Consider the following 22,602-nt stretch of genomic DNA (forward strand, 5'->3'; position numbering starts at 1 on the left):
TAACACCCAGGGAGACCTTTGGATTCTAGATCCTGCCTTGACCAGCCGATGACCTCAAAGGAAAAATATATATATAAACGCTCATTAAACTGTGCGTTCTGGTGAGTGTGCATTTCTTCTGCACTATATCGCACAGCACCGTGTTACCTGGAGGATAGGAATAGATGAGAGCACCTGAAGTCACCTTGATATTATTATATGAACTGCTTGTTTTACAATCATTTATTCATCTATTTATATACTTATAGTACTTCTTGTTCAGCGCTGCATCCTTTGATTTATATTATTGTTTTATTAGGTTTATGGTTACCTGGTGCACAGCTGCTATATTGCATTTGTAGGTGCGCTCGTATACATGATCTCTAATATTGGCACAAAACCTTGAAAGCTGAACATGAAGAGGAACATTCAAATCAACAAAGGAATGGCTTTACCAGAAGAAGAATAAAGTTTTGGAATGGCCCAGCCAGCGCCCAAACCTGAAGCCGATCGAAAATCTGTGGGGTGATCTGAAGTTGGTTGTGCACAGGAGATGCTCTTGCAGTCTGACAGATTTGGAGTGTTTTTGCAAGGAAGAGTGGGCAAATATTGCAAAGTCAAGATGTGCCATGCTGATAGACTCATACCCAAAAAGACTGAGTGCCGGAATAAAATCAAAAAGGTGCTTCAACAAAATATTAGTTTTAGGTTGTTCACACTTATGCAACCGTATTATTTTAGTTTTTTTATTTTTATTTCCCTCCACCTAAAAGATTCCAGTTTATTGTTCAACTGAGTTGTACAGTTTATAGGTTACATTAAAGGTGGAAAAAGTCTCATTTTTTTACATCACCGAAACCTGACATTTTAACAGGGGTGTGTAGACTTTCTATATCCACTGTATATATACACATGATTTGTATTTCCAGGTAGGGGGTGCGCATTTCCGAGTAGGTGGCTAGAGATGCCAATCACCGGGTCCCGGCTGGCAATCAGTATCGTCAGAGAAAGTGAACAGGGGAGAGACCTGTGTGTAAACAACACAGGTCTCTCTCCTGTCAGCATGGACATGCTGTTTTGTATCGCTCTGCACACAAAAGCGATACAAAACAGCATGTCTTCCTAGTAAAACCCAGCACACAGTAAAACATACGCTGGGGATGTTAGTTCCCACCCAGTGTCAGAATGCCCGCTGCAGTCCTGCTAGAAGTGCTGATCACCGCCAAAGCAAAGACATGTAGAAGAATACATTTTGTCCTAAATTTATGAAGAAATTTGATTTTTTACATTTTTTTCTTGGATATGTTTTATAGCAAAAAGTAAAAAATATATATTTTTTTTTTCAAAAATTCGGTCTTTTCTTGTTTATAGTGCAAAAAATAAGAAAGGTGATCAAATACCACTGAAAAAAAGCTATATTTGTGGGGAAATAACAAATTTCATTTATGTACAGCGTTTCATGACTGCACAATTGTCAGTTAAAATAACACAGCAACGTATCGCAAAAAATAGCCTAGTCAGGAGGGGGGGGGGGGTAATTCCTCTGGAGGGCAAGTGGTTAAAGAGAGACACTATTAAGCTTATACAGTTATACAGTCACGGCCAAAAGTATTGGCACCCCTGCATTTCTGTCAGATAATGCATCGCTTTACCTGGAAAATTGCTGCAATCACAAATGTTTAGGCATTCACATTATTTCTTTTGTTTTTGTATTGGTATGACACAAAAAAAGTGGAGAAACAAAAGCCAAATCTGACACATTCCATGCAAAACTGGACAAAATTATTGTCGCCTTCTCAAAATTGTAATTGCTGCATTCCAAGTTTGTAATTAAACTTATCTGTATCAATTAAAAGGTGCTGACAATGTAGAAATCCCACTGGCAACCAGTTACAATGGAGAAAAATTGACTCAACCTTTCTGTTGTGTGTCTCTGTGTGCCACATGGAGAAGAGAAAGAACAGCAAAGAATTGTCTGAGGAATTGAGAACAAAAATTGTGGAAAAGCATGAACAATCTCAAGGTTACAAGTCCATCTCCAGAGATCTTAATGTTCCTGTGGCCACTGTACGCAACATTGTCAAGAAGTTTACAGCCCATGGCACTAGCTAATCTCCCTGGATTTGGATGAAAGAGAAAACTTGATCAAAGATTGCAACGAAGGATTGTTTGAATGATTTGGCTTTTTGTAAGTGGAGAAACAAAAAGCCAAATCTAACACATTCCACATAAAACCCCCAAAATGGACTTGACAAAATTATTGGCACCCTCAATTTATTAAATTAAAAAAATTATTGAAATCAATCACTTCTTGTGACCATTAATGAGTTTCTTACAACTCTACTGGAAGTTTGGATCATTCTTCCTTTGCCAGCTGCTCCAGGTCTTTCAGATTGGAAAGGTTCCTCTTCCTAACTGCTGTATTGAGATCTCTCCACAGGTGCTCTATGGGATTGAGATCTGGACTCATTGCTGGCCAGTTCAGTACTCTCCTGTGCTTTGTCTGAAAACATTTCTGGGTGCTTTTTGATCCTTCAATCACAGAAGGGCTTGTACACAGTCAACAGAATGAAAGCCGTTTACTGAATGGAGTAGAAGCACTGTACGTGATCTGCTATGAGAGCCATACTCCAGGCAGAATTTTAAGTCTCAGCGCTAGATGGTCACTGCTGACTGTATTGTAAAGAGTGAATGCAACTATTTTACAGAACACTGAAGCTTACACACATGGCACGCATGTCCTTAGTGCTAGTTTATTATTGCAATGCACTTGTCCAAATATTGTCTTTGTTGTTCACTTTTCGTTTCTAAGGACTACATATCCCATGGTAACTTTCTACCTGCAAGCAATGATTCCTGTACTGACTCCACCTCCTGAAACTCATTTTCTCAACACCTCTGTAGTTCAAAGGCAGGCTCTGTAAAATGTGTGACACAGCTGTGCATAGTGAATATGTGTCACAAAATTCAGGAAGTAAATGTGTGGGATCTACACTAATTAAATACTATGTAAGCCCAACATGTCCTATTCCTGATATGTGCCTGCTATACCATGTACTTGTTTGAAAAAGTATCCTGTTTTCTTTGTATTGCTTCTTTTGTGTGAAGTACCTGGTGACAGTCCCTCTGCTTTCCTATTAAACACCGACCACACTAGGCACAAGAGCACAGCATGGTCAGTTCCCTAGCTGTGAAGGGAACTCAGTCTGTTCTCAAATGATCAGACTTGTCATGGCACCACCTTCCCTGCACAGCCATGCACCGGGAAGACCAGTGTTCTGCTGTTTTCTTCTCCCTGAGCTCTTTTGCAGCTGAGAACAGAGGGAATGTGATCACTTACAAAAAAGGGGGGAAATGTTTTTGTGGTGGTTTTTTTTATACCTATACACAACTGTTTTTCCTTTCATTTCTATTTTAAACTGAATGGGTTTTTAGGCGAGGGTTTAGTCATTTGAAGTTTACAAGCTTCAAGATCATTCCAGGTAATAGGAGCAGGCTAGAGATAATTGAAATACAATGTAGAAATTAATTTATGACTTGACATTTGACCATTGATATGTTTTAACTTTTTCCTGTGAAGACCAGAAGTCCGGGGGCAGCACTGAGAGATCAGGAGTCAGCAGCATTTGAAGTTGTAACCTGCAAGTTCGGGGATTAAAATTTAAAGCCCCACTCCAGGATTGGTCTCACCCCCTCTATCTTATTGCTGAAAAGAAAAAAAAATCCCTATCTAAAAACCTTTAATACATGATGCTGCATCCATGAGCATTCTCGTGTTCTCTTTATTTCTTGAAAGGGTCCTGGAGGTTTCCACATTAGTGCCTGAATGACATGGACACTTCCTACTGAATAAGGTGACCAGATTTTCAAAAAGTGTGGAGACATTCTACTGGCCATGCCCACTTATAACCCCCCCTATTTGAAGCCACACCCATAAATCATGCCCTTATTTGTACCACCCTTCAATCAACTGGTCCCATATTTTAGGAACAAGAGGCAGACAGGAGAGGAGCTTCAGCCAGGTTCCCAAAAACATTAAAAGTCAGCATCTACAGAAACTATCTGCTGACTTTTACAACAGATACTCACCTATCCAAGGATTCAGCAGCGTCCTCACCTGGGCCAGCTCTTTGACAGTCTTTGGATCCCTGGTGCTGGCATGCTAACTGTGGGAAGCTAGCTATAACAAATATGATAGAGGAGGAAGAGCAGGACTTGCATGCTAAATTAGGAGGGACTCCTTGAAGGTTGGAAGAAAAATCCACTGAAATGTATTTAATTGTTGTGGCAAGCTCCAAGATAATGCCCATGGTTGTGGCACTCTGCAGCGAATTGCAGAGTTTAACAGTGTTGCAAAATTTTCCTAGGCGCTAAGTGGTAAAGGAAGAAGTAGTCTTTCGGTGTGAGGAAAAAAAACATTGTTGAATTAGTGGTGTCACTGAAAGGAAAAATGGCACTGGTGTCAGAGGGAGGAAAAAAGCTGATGTGTGAGAGGTGTCTGTCCAAGGAGGACTGCCTTGGCATCCATGTCGGTAGGATGAAGGCGTAGAGCTGGGAGCAGCGGCTGTTTGGGTTGCACTGAAGAGCTATGGCGCCCTGTGTGGCTCCAGGGGAGGGAGGGAGCTAAACGACACCGATGTCTGTACTGGTTACTACTTGATCTATACTAGTGATAGATCAAGTAGTAACTGTGATCTATACTAGTCACCCACCCCTCTCCCTCCTTGCCAGTGTATGTCAAAGAGGTAGAATAGCTCCCTGAACACTGTATGTCCCAGTACATGTCCTGCCTCTGCAGCATAGTAGGCCACAGCAGGTGTGCTGGTAGGATTGTGAAAGATTTGAGGCATCCCTATGCCCTCCAAGGTAAAAGAATTATATGGTGCCCCATGGAAAAAGGTGGGTGTGGCCTCATTGCACTGACAGTGGGAGGAACTTACTAACTATACACAGCAAACATGCCACAGCACTCATATCCACAAAATATGCTTTATTTGTTGTGCCACAAACAAGAGTCTTTAAGACATAAAACTCAATACAATCATTTTTAAAAACATAAACTCTTTCAATTCATATACTTTTTTGCATGTAGAAGAGACAAGAGAGCTAACACTTTTAGCCTACCTTAAAGAAGAACTTCATTAAAACAGTCAGGAACTACTTGGAAACCAGCAACTGTTGAGACAATGAACACTGTGGTCAGGAGTTACAATATTACACAGAGTCAGGTGTGTATATAATACACTGCTCAAAAATTTAAAGGAACACTTTTTAATCAGAGCATAGCATGCAGTCAATTAAACTCCTGGGATATTGATCTGGTCAGTTAAGTAGCAGAGGGAGTTGTCAATCAGTTTCAGCTGCTTTGGTGTTAATGAAATTAAACTAGATGAGACAATCCCCAAAACAGAAATGGTTTTACAGATGGAGGCCACTGATATTTTTTTCCCTACTCATCTTTTCTGACTGTTTTTCACTAGTTTTGCATTTGGCTAGGGTTAGTGTCACTACTGGTAGCATGAGGAGATACCTGGACCCTACAGAGGTTGCACAGGCAGTCCAACTCCTCTAGGATGGCACATCAATACGTGCCATTGCCAGAAGGTTTGCTGTGCTCCCAGCACAGTCTCAAGAGCATGGAGGAGATTCCAGGAGACAGGCAGTTACTCTAGGAGAGCAGGACAGGGCCGTAGAAGGTCCTTGACCCATCAGCAGGACTGGTAGGGTGGCCTGAGGGCTCGACATCCTCTAGTGGGCCCTGTGCTCACTGCCCAGCAGCATAGAACACCAGAATCAGCAGGTCCGCCACTGGCACCCTGTGCTTTTCACAGATGAGAGGTTCATTCATGTGACAGACGTGAAGGGTCTGGAGCAGGGGCGGACTGACAATTCATGCGGCCCCCGGGCAATAGGGGATCATGGGGCCCCTGTGTCCTTGCCCAAACTCAAAAAAGCCAATGAAAAAGGTACCAGGGGCATCTCATGGGGCCCCCTACTGACCTTGGGCAGTGCCCGAGTTTCCAAATGGTCAATCCGCCCCTGGTCTGGAGAAGCTGTGGAGAATGTTATGCTCCCTGTAACATCATTCAGCATGACTGTTTTGGTGGTGGGTCAGCATATCCATGGAGGGACACACAGACCTCTACAGGCTAGACAATGGCACCCTGACTGCCATTAGGATTAAATCCTTGGACCTATTGCCAGACCCTACACTGGTGTAGTGGGTCCTGGTTTCCTCCTGGTGCATGACAATGCCCGGCCTCATGTGGCAAGAGTATGCAGACAGTTCCTGCAGGATGAAGGAATTGATACCAATGAATGAATATGCTCACCTGACTTAAATCCAATACAACACCTCTTGGATATAATGTTTAGGTCCTCTGAGGGCTGTAATAAAATCAGAAGGTGCTTTAACAAAGTATTAGTTTAAGGGTGTGCACACTTATACAACCATATTATTTTAGTTTTTTTATTTTTACTTCCCTCTACCTAAAAGATTTCAGTTTGTTGTTCAACTGAGTTGTACAGTTTATAGGTCACATTAAAGGTGGAAAAAGTTCTGAATTTATTTGTCTCATTTTTTTTACATCACAGAAACCTAACATTTTAACAGGGGTGGGTAGACTCTTTATATCCACTGTACATACTCCTGACCATACTTTCTATGCTGTGTTGTACGGTAGTTTATATAGTTTTGGTTGTTGCACTCTGTACTGTATATTACATGCCCCTGCTTACTGCACTCTATATACACTATTCAAAAAAATTAAAGGTACACTTTGAAGACACATCAGATCTCAATGGGGAAAAATATCATGATGGATATCTATACTGATATGGACTGGGTAATGTGTTAGGAATGTAAGGATGCCCCATTGTTTGATGGAAATGAAAATTATTAACCTACATTATTATTATTATACAGTATTTATAAAGCGGCAACAGTTCACTCAGCGCCGTACATTACAAAGGGAGACAGAACATGCGACAGTACAATAACAATACAATGTGATACACGAGGGGTTCGAGGGCCCTGATCCTTCGAGCTTACAATCTAGGAGTACAGAGGACTCAATTTAAAGACACCCTGAAAGTCAAAGTGAAAAAATGATGCAGCAGGCTAGTCCATTTTGCTGAACTTTCATTGCAACTCAGAATGGTATTCAGTAGTTTGTATGGCCCTCACGTACTTGTATGCATGCCTGACAACGTCGGGGCATGCTGTTAATGAGACGGCAAATGGTGTCCTGGAGTATTTCCACCCAGATCTGGACCAGGGCATCACTGAGCTCCTGGACAGTCTGAGGCACAACCTGGCACTGTCGGATGGACCTAAACATGATATCCCAGAAGTGTTGTCCTGGATTTAGGTCAGGTGAGTGTGTGGGCCATTCATTGGTATCAATTCCTTCATCCTGCAGGAACTGCCTGCATATTCTTGCCACATGAGACCGAACATTGTCGTGCACCAGGAGGAAACCAGGACCCACTGCACCAGCGTAGGATCTGGCGATAGGTCCAAGGATTTAATCCTGATACCTAAGGGCAGTCAGGATGCCATTGTCTATCCTGTAGAGGTCTGTGTATCTGGCCATGGATATGCCTCTCCAGACCATCACTGACCCACCACCAAAACGGTCATGCTGAACGATGTTACAGGGAGCATAATGTTCTTCAGACCCTTTCATGTCTGTCACATGTGCCCAGGGTGAACCTTCTCTCATCTGTGAAAAGCACAGGGTGCCAGTGGTGGACTTGCCAATTCTGATGTTCAATGGCAAATGCCAATCAAGCTCTATGGTGCTGAGCAGTGAGCACAGGGCCCACTAGAGGATGTCGAGCCCTCAGGCCACCCTCATGAAGTCTGTTTCTAATTGGTCAGAGACATTCACACCAGTGGTCTGCTGGAGGTCATTTTGCAGGGCTCTGCCAGTGCTCATCCTTTTCCTCCTTGCACAAAGAAGCAGATACCAGTCCTGCTGATGGGTTAAGGACTTTCTACGACCCTGTCCAGCTCTTCTAGAATAACTACCTGTCTCCTGGAATCTCCTCCATGCTCTTGAAGCTGTGCTGGGAGACACAGCACACCTTTTGGCAATGGCAGATATTAATGTGCCATCCTGGAGGAGTTGGACTGCCTGTGCAACCTCTGTAGGGTCCAGATATCACCTAATGCTACCAGTAGTGACTCTGACCCTAGCCAAAAATAGTGAAAAACAGTCAGAAAAGATGAGTTGGGGAAAAAAATGGCAGTGGCTTCCACCTGTAAAACCATTCCTGTTCTGGGGGTCATCTCATTGTTCACCATCTAGTGCGCCTATTAATTTCATTAACACCAAAGCAGCTGAAACTGATTAACAACCCCCTCTGCTACTTAACTGACCAGCTCAATATCCCAGGAGTTTAATTGACTTGATGCTATACTCTGAATAAAAAGTGTTCCTTTATTTTATTGAGCAGTGTAGTTCATTTGGACCATGCTGGTCCGAATTAAGTATTTACTTCACGAACACATGCAGTGGAGAGTGCTGTGTCCCAACAGGAACCTTCATGCAGAAAATATGTGTATACTGTGCTAATGAGCCCCAAAACAGCGTTCACCATACCTCCCAACTTCCTGAGATGAGAATGAGGGACACCTATTAGCAAAAGTCTTTAAAGGAGAATTATACAAAACAAATTGGTTAAACCCACAAGTGCTTTTTTACCAGTACTTGCTATTCCTACTATTCCTTTATAGTGGCTTTTGGAATTTACAAATGCAGCAATTTAGAAATTGGATAAAAGGTTTAGCACTGGGAAACACTTATTGATAGAAAAATAATACATTTTATATTCAACTATATAGATCAGATCAAAATGAGGGACAAATGAGGAGGGACAGAGGGACTTGGAACAGTTGGGAGCTATGCGTACACAGCCACTGAAAGTGTTAGTGAAGTAAATAGTTTGGACCAGTTTGGTCCAAAGAAACTATTTAAAGTTGAATGAAACCTGGAGATCAGCTTATTGTACTTGGGAATGTTACTTTATTGTGATTTAACCGGATCTCCAGTCAAAATGAAAAGAAAAAAAAAAAAAAATTCAGCAGCTTCAAAAACTGTAGCTGCTGACTGTAGCCGCAGTGCCCTCACACTGGCCGGGTTCACTGGCGGTCCTGTGTCCCCGGCGCGGGCATCTTCAGTGTGGGTACCTGGCTGTGACACCTTGCGCCTTCACAGACGGTTTCCTACTGTGCATGCACGAAGTACACTCACTTTGTGAATGGTCCCATAGTCTTCTGGGATCTGTCACGTGTCCCTGCAGACCACGGGGAGGGAGGACAAGGCGGGTACCGGTCATCTTTGAGTACCCCTCCCCCTCTGCTTCCCAAAGCTGCTAATCGTTAAGTTGTTAACGGGAAGCGGGGAACGAAGCCTTAAAGCGGAACTTCCACTTTGGGGTGCAGCACCACTTTAATGTGATAAACTAAACAAGGCTGAGGGGTTACTACTACATAAAGTGCTCTTCCCTCTGCTTGTGTGCCCAGGCCAGAATAGCCCAGAATACAGAGCCAAATATAGTCACTGACAAAGCCTGCATGAGTACATTTGGTTTGGTGACAATCTGAAATCATTTTTCTTTTTTTTGAAGTCCATTGGCCCTGCAGTGGTCAGAGTGAATCTTGCCTTTCCCTCATGACTGAAATATCACTTGTGAGGTGGCACGTTTAGAATAATGTTCCTGTTGGGCCTGGTTATATTTTCCTCGTTGTTGTCTTCTCGCCCTGTCACTTGTTGATCATGAATATTATCAGAATAGCTAATTTTGCCAGAAAGAAAGATGGCCGCCCGATGTCTATTCTCTGCTTCCGTGCTGTTCCCCTACAGGCGCGCACACAGACGGCAGCGGGGAGCGCGCCGGAGTTGGTCTTGGCAGCATGATGGGAAGTTGAGCACAGGTAAGAGGGGGAGCAAGGTGCACGGGGAGGGGTTAGTTAGGGGGTCACAGATTAATGAAGGCTCCACACGTGGCCCCCCAATGTCTGTGGTTACGAGGTGACAACACAGAGAGACATAGCGAGGTACCTACACTGCAGAGATATGAATGCGGCTCTTCCTATAGGGGAAGTCATTGGGCACAATTCACCCTGACCCCACTTCTATGAGTACATTACACCCTCCACACAACTAGCATGAGCACATTACAGCCTGCACCCCACTTCTATGAGTACATTACACCCTGCACCCCACTTCTATGAGTACATTACACCCTCCACACAACTAGCATGAGCACATTACACCCTGCACCCCACTTCTATGAGTACATTACACCCTGCACACAACTAGCATGAGCACATTACACCCTGCACCCCACTTCTATGAGTACATTACACCCTGCACACAACTAGCATGAGTACATTACACCCTGCACCCCACTTCTATGAGTACATTACACCCTGCACCCCACTTCTATGAGTACATTACACCCTGCACACAACTAGCATGAGCACATTACACCCTGCACCCCACTTCTATGAGTACATTACTTCCTGGCACCCCACTTCTATGGGCACATTACTTCCTGGCCACCACTTCTATGGGCACATTGCACCCTACACCCCACTTCTATGAGCACATTACACCCCAATTCAATGGGCGCATTGCACCCCTCTTCTGTGGGCACATTACACCCCAATTCTATGGGCACATTGCACCCCACTTCTGTGGGCACATTACTACCTGCACTACACTTCTATGGGCAAATTACTCCCTGCACCACACTTCTATGGGCACATTACTCCCTGTCCCCACTTTTAGGAGCACATTACACCCGACACCCCACTTCTGTGGGCACATTGCACCCCACGTCTGTTCGAACATTACACTCTATACCCCAATTCTATGGGTGCATTGTACCCCACTTCTATGGGCACATTACACCCTACACCCCAATTCTATGGGCAGATTACTCCCTGCACCCCACTTCTATGGGTGCATTACACTCCAATTCTATGGGTGCATTACACCCCAATTCTATGGGCACATTGCACCCCACTTTTGTGGGCAAATTTCACCCCACACCCTACTTTTGTGGCCACATTGCACCCCACATCTATGGGCACATTACACCCTACACCCTAATTCTATTGGAATATTACACCCCACTTCTGTGGGCACATTACACCCTACACCCCAATTCTATTGGAATATTACACCCTGCTTCTGTGGACACATTACACCCTGCTTCTGTGGGCACATTGCATCCTACACCCTGCTTCTGTGGGCACATTGCATCCTACACCCTGCTTCTGTGGGCACATTGCATCCCACACCCCACTTCTGTGGGCACATTGCACCCCACTTCTGTGTGCACATTACATCCCACATCTGTGGGCACATTACATCCCACACCCCACTTCTATGGGCACATTGCACCCCACTTCTGTGGGCACATTGCATCCCACACCCCACTTCTATGGGCACATTGCACCCCACTTCTGTGGGCAAATTACACCCCACAAGTCACTTCTATGGGCACCCTTCATGACAGAGGGATTTTTTTTTACTACAACTGGAGAGTGCAAAATCAGGCTCCAGTGTAGGTAAACAATCCCCAGTGTGCAAAGTATAAGTGATTGTTTAACCACTTGCTACCCAGGCCACAGGCCAGTTCTGACATCCCTCTCTTACATGTAAAAAAAAAAAAAATCTTTTTTTTTGCTAGAAAATTACTTAGAACCCTCCCCGAAAATTTTTTTGTCATATGGTATTTGTGCAGCCGTTTTTCAGATGCAATTTTTTGGGAAAAATTAAATTTTAATGAATTTTAGTGCACACAAACACAATATAATACTCAGTATTTTGGTAAAATATAAAGATTGTTATGTCAAGTAAATAGATACCTAACATGTCATGCTTTAAAATTGCGTACGCCCGTGGTATGGTGACAAACAACGGTACCTAAAAAATGAAACCTCTATAGGCGGTGCTCTAAAAGCTTTTACCAGTTACCAGTTTAGAGTTACACAGGAGGTCTGGTGCTAGAATTGTTTCTTTAACTCTGATTTTCACAGCAATACCTCACATTTTATATAAAACTTTTTTTACACTGTCCCTTTTATTTTTGTTTATTTTTTATCAATTTTATTGCTATCGCAAGGGATGAACCATATCCCTTGTGATCGCATGGGTCGTGACAGGTCCACTTTAAGGAGAGATCTGGGGTCTATTACATCCCAGATCTCTCCTCTGTCCTCCAAAGCATCTAATCAAACTGATATCAGTTTGATCAGATACTTGCACAAGCCTCTAACGGCTTGTAAACATTAAACCAAAACCAGAAGTGACGAAATCCTCGACTCTTCTGGTTTCTGATCTCAGTAACAAGGGGGAGCAACGTCGGTTCCTCTCTCTTTGTTCAGTCCATGAGATTCCGCAAATCGGAGTGGTCTAAGGCTCCCTGATTGGACCCTTCTTCTTCCTGTAAAAGTGAGCAAGTGGCTGTATAACCACTCAAATCACTTCTTTTGTAAAAGGAATCGCTGGCTGAAAATGTATGTATTTCAACCCGACATATGTATTTATATATTGCTGACAATTTACCCAGCACTTTACATATTGTACATTCACGTCTGTCCCTCAAGGAGCTTACAATCCAAGGTCCCTGCCCCGCATACACCAATGGGGTTGCCAGCCATCTGTAAATTTACAGACCGTTTGTTTAAAAAGAAAAAAACAAAAGGGGGCGCCTTTCTCTTGTCTGTAAATGTCTCTAGTCAGGGAAAGAGCACCTGTATATTTTCTGGTTTTTCCCTGGCTCTGTACTGCAAACAATGTGCTGCAGAGCTGGACGATTGTTAGACTGCTTAGCGCGGCCTGACTTGGGTGGGGGGGTGCATGTGATGTCAAGGCTTGACTGGAAGGGGAAGAGGATCAACAGCCTGCATTGCCCTATGGCCGGCATGCATGTTATGGACAACGAGGGAAATGCAACTGGGGAGCGTAAAGTAAGGAGGGCATGAGGAGGACACTGATATAAGGGGTAACTCTGCCAACTCCTGTAAAGAGGAACTCTGATGAAAGGTGGACTCTGTCATCAGGGCCCCCCCTTTATATCACAGATGGCATTCCCCTTTAAATTAGGGTTCATCAGAGTTGCTAGCATTCCCCCCCCCCCTAATCAGGGTTCCCAGAGCCCCCTTCACATCAGAGTTGCTGGAATTTTCTCTCAAAGCAGAGTCCACCTTACATCAGACTCCCTAGAGTTCCCCCTTACAGTGTAAAGAGAAACTGCAAATTCTGATAAAAGGGCTCATTCAGACAGGCGCTGAGTCCTGTCCTCTGCGCAGAGCTCGTGTCTACCGTGTGTCCATCCACCTTGGAGCTGCATGCAGGCAGCCCATAGAAGCGGATGTAGACATAGCAACTGCTTTCAGATCCGTGCATTCACTTCCACTCACATGTCAACTTTTGACATGCAGTTTTGTCTGTGAATCCACTGCATTCGCATCCACTTCTATTGGCTGCCTGCACACAGCTCCAGGGTGGATTTATACACAGCAGACAGTGGTTCAGTATGAAGGACTGGTCTGAATGAGCCCTAAAGGGGAACTCTGCAGACTCAGATATAATGGCGGTCTCTGATTTAAAGGGGAAAATTGTAGACACTGATGTGAGAGAGGGTCTGTGGAAACCTTAATTGTACAAAAGGAATGTTGAGGATTTTAGAGAGAAATCTGTGCACTCTGATGCACAAGGGGAGCAAAGGCTGGTCCGTGTAGTCTGCTCCAATAGAAATGCTACTGTAGCTCAAATCACTGAAAGAGTTATTGGTGGTTCCAATAGAAGTATGTCAGAACATGCAGTGCGTAGCAGTTGGTTGCATATGTGGTCAGAGTGCCCACGCTGACCCGTGTCCTCAAAAAAGTGCCTGCAATGGGCACGTGAGCATCAGAATTGGACCACAAAGAAATGGAAGGTGTCCTGGTCTGAATTCAAGAATGGTTTGAGGAGCACAAGGAGTTTATGGCCTCCAGATCCCAGTCCAGTCAAGCATCTGTGGGATGTGATAGAAAAACAAGTCTGATCCATGGAGGCTTCACCTTGCAACTTACAGGACTTAAAGGACCGGCTACTGACCGCTTGGTGCCAAATACCACAGAATACCTTCAGAGAGGTAGAAGTTACCAAAAATGTAATATATTGCAGTTTATCAATTATTACATGTGGTGGCTGCATTGTTTTTCTTTTTTAGGACTTTTTTCCACACCCATTTTCACCTTCTAATCTGGCAAATTGGAGGGGAGGGAGGGTATAGATACAGAACATACTAAAGCAAAACTCCAGCCAAAACTTTATAATCAGTTGCAGCAACAGTTTTTTTTCCTTTAGGGATAAAGGTTTTACATAAGTAAAAGCTGATAATTATAAGCACACCTATAAGTGGTTGATGTTTTTTCTCATCTCCCTAACTGCTGTATCTGCAGTAAAGCTTGTTGAAAAATAACAGACTACTGGCCAGATCACCAGATGAAAATAAAAGAAAGCCTAAAAAAGAAAACTAATACAGCCATCACATCTAAGAATGAACAAACTGCAGTACAAGAAATGTTAGCTTTTGGGTTCAATACTGCTTTTAACCACTTGCCATCTGCCTTATAGGAGAAGTACTGCTACAGGGCGACACGGCTGCGCAAAATCACGTATATATACACATGATCTGCATTTCCGGGTAGGAGACGCACGCACACTGCGCTACCCACGCCGCTATTGGTGGCTGAGGATGTCAATCATCAGGTCCCGGCTGACGCAAGAGACCTGTGTGCAAACAACAAAGGTCTCTCTCCTGTCAGCATGGACATGCTGCTTTGTATCTCTCTGCACAGCAGAGAGATACAAAGTAGCAAGTCTCCAAAATAAAACCGCACACAATGTAAAACACACACCGCACACCGTTGACCCTATAATTGCCCCAGATGTTAACCCCTTCGTTTTCAGTGTCATTAGTATAGTGGCAGTGCTTTTTATTAGCACGGATCACTGTATTAGTTATCCAGTTCTCACCCAGTGTCAGAATGCCCACCGCAGTCCTGCTATAAGTCGTCGATTGCTGCCATTACTAGTATAACAAACAAAAAAAATCCTGTATATACCGCCATTTGTAGACTCTATAACTTTCACGTAAACCAATATACAATTGTTGGGATTTTTTTTAGCAAAGACATGTAGCAGAATACATTTTGGCCTAAATTTATGAAGAAATTGATATTTTTTTTAAATTTTTATTGGATATGTTTTATAGCAAAAAGTCAAAAATATTGTTTCCCCCCCCCCTAAAATTGTAGGTCTTATTTTGTTTATAGCGCAAAAAAAAAACCTCACAGGTGATCAAATACCACAGCTCTATTTCTGGGGGAAAAAAAATGACATAAATTTCATTTGTCACAGTAACGCAGCACCGTATTGCAAAAAATGGCTTGGTCAGGAAGTGGGGTAAACCCTGTGAAGTGCAGGTGGTTAAAGAAAAAGTAAATAGCACTTTGCATTCTAAAAATGCCTGGCACCACCTGTACAGAATGGCCACTTGCCATCTGCCCTATAGGAGAAGTGCGTGGCACCGCCAGTACAGAATGGCCACCAATTAGCATGGTGAAATGGATGGTTTTAGCACATGGGTTTGTGTGAGCGAGCACTAAATGACCGTAATATACAGTTATGCCTTTGGGTTGGTTTACACTTGCGATTTGGGGAGGGTAAAATCCAGTGGTTTAGCCGCATTTTTACTGCCTCTCAACAGTTCCCTCTTTTGCTGCCGCGGGGGGGTGGTGTACACATGTTGCGATAGGCATTAAACCCTTTGTAGCGGCTGTCCACGTGATTGCTTGGCCATGCAGTTTTCCGCCCAGTATATAGGGGGCTAAAGTAGAACTGCCACTGTTAATTTTGACATCAAATTGCGATTTAGTTTTAGACATAGTCTTTTGACTAAAATGGAATTTTAGTTTTAGTCGTATTTTGGTCATCTGAATTGTTTTACTTTTAGTCGTATTTTAGTAAACAATAATCTCCAGTACTCTATCGGAAAGCTGTATTTGCTGAGAGATGCAGGCTTCCTCTGTCTGCCTGTTGCCTGGGAGTTCTGGAACAATGCTCTGGAAACCACAGAAAAGAAACTCCTCTCGGAGGATTCATGTCTGTCTTGATGTGACGTGGTGAGTGTTTCCCCTCCTAGTAAGATAGCAGTGCCTAGCACTGTGTAAAAAAACAGCCTCCCCAAACCATCCATTTCTCTGCCATGTGCACTACCTCACTTCCATTTACTTCCCCATCCCCACTTGCAGGTCACCTCCCCATCTCCAAAGTATAATGCACCCTATTCTGTGCACTCCCTCACTCCCATATACTTCCCCATCTCTACTTGCGGCCTGGCATTACAGTTCATAAAGTTTACAGATTTATTTATATATATATATATATACATTTTAAGTTGCTCTTCTGTATGTCAGAAAGCAATATTTTTGTTTATGAAACTTGGTGTTCTTTATAAAGACGTTATATATCACAACGGCTAAATCTGTAACTATAGTGCATGTGCATACCTTAATACCATAAAAAATATGTTATTAGATTTTTACTCCAGGAATATATAATGAGTTTGGAAATTGTAGAGAAATGCTTAAATAATGCATTACAATTTACTAAACCCATTAGATTTTAGTCAGCTAACTGAAAATTGGAATTGATTTGCATCATAGTTTTCTTCAATTGACTTAATTCTAATTTTATTTTTGTTTAGTTTTCGTCACTGAAAACATGCCGCTGATGAAAACTATTACGAAAATATTTTCATCAACCAAATTAACCACTTGCCCTCCGAAGGATTTACCTCCCTTGCTGACCGGGCCATTTTTTGCGCTGCGTTACTTTAACTGAAAATTGCACGGTCATGCAATGCTGCACCCAAATTAAATTTATGTCCTTTTTTCCCCATGAATTGAGCTTTTTTTCGGTGGTATTTTTGCGCTATTTAAAAAAAGACCGACAATTTTGAGGGAAAAAAAACAGTATTTTGGACTTTTTGCTATTAAACATGTCCAGTAAAAAAAAAAAAATCAAGTTTCGTCATAAATTTAGGCCAAAATGTATTCTGCTACATGTCTTTGCTTAAAAAAGATCCCAATACGTGTAAATTAATTGGTTTACGTGAAAGTTATAGTGTTTACAAATGGTGGTAGATAGACTGGGATTTTTAAAAAAATGTTTTTATTTTTACTAGTAATGGTGGCGATCAGCGAATTATAGCGGGACTGCAGCGGGCTGACACTGGGGGAAATGACTTGGTGGCACTGACATCCCAATGATACCAATACAGTGATCAGTGTTTAAAAAAAAGCACTGACACTGTACTAATGGCACTGGGCAGGAAGGGGTTAACATGAGGGGCGATCAAAGGGTTAACTGTGTGCTGTTCTACTTGTCTTTGTGCTTCACTGTAAGCACACTGCTTTGCATGGCGGTGCTGTGCATAGCCATGCAAAGCAGTGTGCATGAGCTGACAGGGAGGAGAACTGTTTTGTTTACAAACAGTTCTCCTCCCCATCGGAGATGCTTGGCAATCACCGGGCACCAGAGAGTAATCACTGGCTGGGACCTGGTGATTGACAGCCATGGCCGCGAATGGTGGCGCGGGTAGGGCGAGCGTACACCCCCCTACCTGGAAATGCAAAATCGCAATATTTCTGCTATAGGGTGGTTGAGAAGCAGTTAATACTGCTTACTGCCTGTTTATTTCAGTCTGAAGAGCAATATGAATGTGAATTGTGCTTCAAACAGCAAAGCAAGTGTAAACAAATTACATCACTCCCATGTCAAGTAGTCAAAAAACAGGGTATTCACTTGTCATTTTAGTAAAGTGAGTGCTGTACTAACTGGACTGAGAGACCAAATATCAGGACTATGAATCAAAATATCATACTTTGTTGGCTAAAATTGGTGGAAGATATAAAAAATATGGCATCTCTGCGAATGTAAAACCTGCACTGCGTATTCCTCACTACTTAGCTTTGCACATAGGGCTCGTGTAATAGCATTGTTGATTTAGTGCACTGAAAATGTATGGATATTTACACTAAAACATGAAAATTTTCCCTTTCTTAATCCCTTCAATGCCAGTATGCATTCTGGCTGTCAGTGGCGTATAAATGCATGGCAGTATTCTCTGTATCCACTGAGAAATGCACTTTGTCAAATGAGTGGTACTGTAGGGAGTACAAAAAAGTTTTTTTTTGGCTATGCTTCTCCTATGGATCACAGGCGTACAGTTTGCTCTGTATTCCCGTGACCTGTTTCAGCCATTTTAGGCTCTGGAAAAAGTCCGACCTCCACCCTCTTGGATGCCTGCAACATAGCTGGCACAGCCTCCCAGTCAGCCGCTGAAAGCCTGAGCCAGCCACTCCCTCTACAGCCCAGTGCTCCAGTGAGTGCTGGAGGGGCAGAACAGCGATCCGGTGACTGATGGTCACCATCTCTCTGCTCATTGATGACTGAGAACTGCATGATCAGTGGTGTTTGATCACTCAATTCTCAGTCTAAAGCTGGCCATTGATGATGGGATTTTCTTTCCTTCAACATGGCTCAATTCCCCCATTAACCCATTAAGCCGATTGTTAGACCGGCTTCTGTTGAAGATTCTACTGGAAAACCAGTATTCGATCAATACATGCATGCAGTGCTGATCCGTGTGTTCTGACTCCCCACTGTCAGAATACAACAGATACAACATTGCTTGTGTGGGTCTAGGAATCTGTGAGGTTATTTTTTTTTTGTGTGTTCAACCAGTAAAAAAAAGCTCTGTGTATACCCAGCTTTAGTCCAGAAGTCAAATGTCTTTAAGAAACCTACAGTTCTAACTTTCACACATAAATATGTTCTCTGGTATGTATACGAGAAACTGTTTGCAGACTTGCACTATGTACATTATTTGCACTATGCCCCTGTTTTATTGCTGATGGAAAAAATCTTCTTGATAAGTTACACAACCTGTTCAAGGTGACTATATCTGGCTTCACAGTTTTAAAATGTGCTTCTGCTAGATCTTGTTATGAATCAATCATCTAAAACAGTGGCTCTCAATCGTAGGGAGACCAGGGCCCAGTTAAAGCTTCCAAAGCCTTCCAAGCCCCAACATGGCTGTGATTGATCGGTAGATTGCAATCGATCTGCTGCCGCCCCGCATTCTAAACCTTCCTTACTCTACCTATAACAAAAAAGTTTGGGATATTGATGTACTTTTATTATGAAAAGCTGTAGCACTGAACTACTAAAACTGAACAAAAGAAAAATAGCATACAATTGCAGTCGTATCCCACAGCAACCAATCACATTTTTGTTTAAGGTTTCTCCAAAAATAAACAGTAAAATCTGATTGGTTCCTATCAGTTACAACTCCAGTTCTCCTCTTATTTTTAGTTCTCATTTTTAATGTAATGGTAAGTCCCTGGAGCAGACATTATTACACAGCAACTTGTCACATGAATGCACACAACAATAAGAATGGATACAGATTTGCAACAAGCAATTTTAAACTGTGTATCAATTAAGAGAGCAATCACTGAGGCAACACTGAGCCCGGCAGACAGTTTTTTGGTCTGTTTTGTCATTGACTATTGAAAGCATTAGTGAAATTACCTTTCTGTACTTGCTATTTGGTGTTTCTTTTGATGTGATTTCAGACAGTGATGTTCTGTGCAAGGCAAAATATCGTGTAGTAAGGATGTCTTGTCTGTAAAGCTGGGTATGCACTATTAGGTTTCTGTTTAATGTTTATAGTTTTGAGAACGTTAGTTAGACTTTCTGATTGTTTGTTGGGTCAAATTAACATTCGCTGTCCACTGCAATGACAAGAACACTCAAAGCTGGTTGGAAAAGTTTTCTCAAACAAGTTTCTAACAGTATATGTAGTTTTCGTTTAGTAAAGTCCATTGACTACAAAAATGAATGTTAAAACCAAACTAAATATTGAACTTAAATACATTAACCTTGTGCACAAGCTCAAAACCAAACTGCAAGCATAAAGTGAACAATAACCACAGATATAAATAATAAAATATTTTTTTTAAATATATACACACTGCTCAAAAAATTAAAGGAACACTTTTTAATCAGAATATAGCATCAAATCAATTAAACTCCTGGGATATTGATCTGGTCAATTAAGTAGCAAAGGGGATTGTTAATCAGTTTCAACTGCTTTGGTGTTAATGAAATTAACAACAGGTGCACTTGATGGGCAACAATGAGAGGGCCCCTAGAACAGGATTGGTTTTACAGGTGGAGGCCACTGACATTCTTTTCCCTCTCATCTTTTCTGACTGTTTTTCACTAGTTTTTCATGTTACTAGGGTCAGTGTCACTACTGGTAGCATGAGGCGATACCTGGATCCTACAGAGGTTGCACAGGCGGTCCAACTCCTCCAGGATGGCACTTCAATACGTGCCGTTGCCAGAAGGTTTGCTGTGTCTCCCAGCACAGTCTCAAGAGCATGGAGGAGATTCCAGGAGACAGGCAGTTATTCTAGGAGAACTGGACAGGACCGTAGAAGGTCCTTAACCCATCAGCAGGACCGGTATCTGCTACTTTTTGCAAGGAGGAACAGGAAGAGCACTGGCAGAGCCCTACAAAATGACCTCCAGCAGGCCACAGGTGTGAATGTCTCTGATCAAACAATCAAACTGACTTCATGAGGGTGGCCTGAGGGCCCAAAGTCCTCTAGTGGGGCCTGTGCTCACTGCCCGGCACCATAGAGCTCGATTGGCATTTGCCATTAAACACAAGAATTGGCAGGTCCAACACTAGCGCCCTTTGCTTTTCACAGATGAGAGCAGGTTCACCCTGAGCACATGTGACAGACTTGAAAGGGTCTGGAGAAGCCATGGAGAACGTTATGCTGCCTGTAACATCATTCAGCATGACCGTTTTGGTGGTGGGTCAGTGATGGTCTAAGGAGGCATATCCATGGAGGGATGCACAGATCGCTACAGGCTAGACAATGGCACTCTGACTGCCATTAGGTATCGGGATGAAATCCTTGGACCCATTGTCAGACACTATGCTGATAATCCAATAGAACACCTCTGGGATATAATGTTTCAGTCCATCCTGAACTGCCAGGTTGCACCTCAGACTGTCCAGGAGCTCAGTGATGCCCTGGTCCAGATCTGGGAGGAAATACCCCAGGACACTGTGCGTTATCTTTTTAGTTGTCAGCATGCATACAAGCACGGGGGGCCATACAAAATACTGAGTACCATTTTGAGTTGCTGCAGTGAAATTTCAGCAAAATAGACTAACCCGCTGCATCATTTTTTCACTTTGATTTTTTTTTTTTTGGGGGTGGGGGGCTTTAAATTCAGTCTTCTATACTTTGATAATTTTCATTTCCATCAAGCAATGGGGCATCCTTACGTTCCTAACACATTACACAGTTCATATCAGTATAGATATCCATCATGATATTTTTCCCCATCGAGATCTGATGTGTTCTTTATTTATATATATATATATATATATATATATATATATATATATATATACACACACACACACTCACTCACATACAGTGCTCAGCATAAATGAATACATCCCAAAAGATTTGTAAGGCAATCTTTACTTATCTTTCAGAATCAACATTTTCTATGAAACACTATACTACAGATTACTCCCACAAGTGAGGGCCATTGATTGCAAACAAGATTTGTTAATTTATACACACAAAAAAGTATTTTTCCTAACAAATTAATTCAAGACCATATTGCAAACCTGAATACACCTCAATGAAAGTCTTAGGAGCAAAGCTAAATTTTAGACAACGAAATCTTAAGTAACAAGAATTCAACTACAGGTGAGTCTATGTAGTCATTAAACAGGTGTCCAGCAGACAGCTGTTTATAAAAGGACTTTAATTAACAAAGGAAACCCCTTGTCATTTCATGCTGTCAGCAGCGGCACCACATGGAAGAGAAATGTCACAATGCCTGAGAAAGAAAATAATTTCTTTACACAAGAAAGGTGAAGGCTACAAGAAGATCAGCAAATATTTACTTATAAGTCAGAATACCATAGCAAAAGTGATACAAAAATGTATTAAAGATGGAACTGCAACCATCTCACAGAGATGTCCAGGCCGTCCACGGAAGTTAACAAAAGAGTACAAAGAAAAATCCATGGTGCCTATAGTGAAACGTGGTGGCAATGTCCTTCTGTGTGGCTGCATGAGTACTGCTGGTGTTGGGGAGCTGCATTTCATTGATGGTATCATGAATTCACAGATGTACTGCTCTATACTGAAAGAGAAGGTGCTACCATAACTCTGTGCCCTTGGTCACCAAGCACTTTTCCAACACGACAATGATCCAAAACACAAGGCCACTGTTGCATTTCTGAAGAAGAACAGGGTGAAAGTGATTCAGTGGCCAAGTATGTCTCCTGATCTGAACCCAATCGAACACCTATGAGGAATTCTGAAGAGACAAGTTGAGCATCTCTCTCCATCCAGCATCCAGGCTCTAAAAGAGGTTGTTCTTGAAGAATGGAAAAATATGCTGCAATATGTCACCAACTTGGTCTTTCCATGCCTAGAAGACT

At 42.6% G+C, this 22,602-nt stretch overlaps 1 protein-coding gene across 1 annotated transcript in view; it reads left to right on the forward strand.

Moving 5' to 3' along the window:
- Nucleotides 1–9,813: 9,813 nt before the first annotated feature.
- The window catches only part of MEST (mesoderm specific transcript), a 57,457-nt gene continuing 44,668 nt past the window's right edge, over nucleotides 9,814–22,602 (forward strand). The window contains exon 1 of the mRNA XM_089676867.1: nucleotides 9,814–9,919. The gene's annotated coding sequence lies outside the window, so the exon portion shown is untranslated. The remainder of the gene's footprint in view (nucleotides 9,920–22,602) is intronic.

Source organism: Staurois parvus, unplaced genomic scaffold (assembly GCF_062004578.1).
Source record: "Staurois parvus isolate SC_StPar_1 unplaced genomic scaffold, SC_StPar_1.0 ptg000175l, whole genome shotgun sequence".
Lineage (NCBI taxonomy): Eukaryota > Metazoa > Chordata > Amphibia > Anura > Ranidae > Staurois > Staurois parvus.